At 36.3% G+C, this 1714-nt stretch overlaps 1 non-coding gene across 1 annotated transcript; it reads left to right on the top strand.

Moving 5' to 3' along the window:
* Positions 1-610: 610 nt before the first annotated feature.
* Positions 611-717, top strand: LOC121228532 (small nucleolar RNA R71). The gene has a single exon (XR_005926108.1). It is a non-coding gene; the product is annotated as a small nucleolar RNA R71 (small nucleolar RNA).
* Positions 718-1714: the final 997 nt, after the last annotated feature.

Here is a 1714-nt window from a genome sequence, read left to right as displayed (position 1 = left end):
TTGATTTTTAAGTGCTGTCTCGGTGTTTTGGAAACGAGTTTCTAACACCGATATAAACTTTGAGAGCATCTCTTCAAGATTCGGCTTCTTTTCCTGTTGGTAGGGTGGTTTTTGGTAGCCTAGAGGTAGTGTCTGATTTCCTTGGCCTCTCCATGAGAAATTTGGGTGGTTCCTCCAACCTGCATTGTAAGTGTTACTATATGGATTGTTTTGAGATCGAGAATTATTACCCATGTAATTTAATTGCTCATTATCCATGTTATGGCCATAAGGTTGGTATTTCGAATTGCTTGATCCACCTTCACTTGCTTCACACTACATTACTGGGTGAACCTGTGAAGAAATAAGAAAACCATTGATTTTCTTATTCAAGAGTTCTACCTGAGTAGAGAGCATGATGACCGAATCGACGTTATAAACACCGGCTATTTTCGTTGTTTTTGTCCTCATGACTTGCCACTGATATTTATTCAGTGACATCTCCTCTATAGACTCATAATCATCTTTAGGTGTTTTATTATTGATGGTTCTGCCAACAGCTGCGTCAACCATTTGCCAAGTCGAAGGATTTAGGCCATTACGGAATGTTTGAACCTGAAGCCAAAGCGGTAACCCATGGTGAGGGCACCTTTTCCGTAAGTCCTTGTATCTCTCCCATGCAGCGTAAAGAGTTTCTAAGTCCTTCTGCACAAATGAAGAGATATCATTACGTAATTTGGCTATTTTAGCCGGCCGAAAATATTTTAATAGAAATTTTTCGGTCATTTGTTCCCAAGTAGTGATTGACCCTCGTGGTAATGAGTTCAACCACTGTTTAGCTTTGTTCCTCAATGAAAAAGGGAAAAACCGAAGACGAATGGCATCATCAGAAAGACCATTAATTTTAAATGTATCACATAGTTCCAAAAAGTTTGCTAAGTGAGTATTGGGATCCTCATCCTGCAGACCATCAAACTAAACAAATTGCTGTATCATTTGAATAGTATTAGGTTTTAGTTCAAAAGTATTTGCAGCTACAGCATGTCTAACTATGCTTGATTCAGTTCCTATTAAAAAAGGTTTAGCATAATCATACATAATGTGTGGAGCAGGATTTTGATTAATCACAATTACAGGAGGTAGCTGAATGTCTTGGTTTTCAGCCATCTCTTCAGTTGGGGGTTGGGTATCATCCTCTTTCTCGTTCTCTGTGTATCTTAAGCTTCGCCTTATTTCTCTTTGGTTTCTGCGAACTATGCGATCGATTTCTTCGTCAAAAAGTAGTGGTCCTGACTGGTTTCTTCTAGTCTTAAACTATAAAAAGCCGCCAAGAGAAAGAAAAAGTAAATTAATAAATAATAATAAAAAATTTAAATTTAAATTGCAAGAAAAATAAATGGCTAAAGTAATAAAAATTGAGTGTTCCTAATATTTTAGTTCCCCGGAAACGGCGCCAAAAACTTGATCGTGTGATTTTGTGTGATAAGTAAGTTTTAAATATTTATAATTAATCATTCTTGAAACTAACTATTATCGCGATGTAGGCAAGTGTACCTATCGAATAGTAGTATAGTTTTGCAAGATCGGATTGTCGAACCCAAAGGAGCTAAAAGTACTAGTAATGACTATATTTTTAATATCTAGCCTAAGAATAAGGGGGATTTGTTTTAACTAACTAATTAACTAATCTAAGAATTCACAGAGAATGGAATTGGGGGATTACTTTTGGAAAATG

This window comes from Gossypium hirsutum, chromosome A04, assembly GCF_007990345.1.
Source record: "Gossypium hirsutum isolate 1008001.06 chromosome A04, Gossypium_hirsutum_v2.1, whole genome shotgun sequence".
Classification (NCBI taxonomy): Eukaryota; Viridiplantae; Streptophyta; class Magnoliopsida; order Malvales; family Malvaceae; genus Gossypium; species Gossypium hirsutum.
This window is presented reverse-complemented; position numbering and strand designations above follow the sequence as displayed.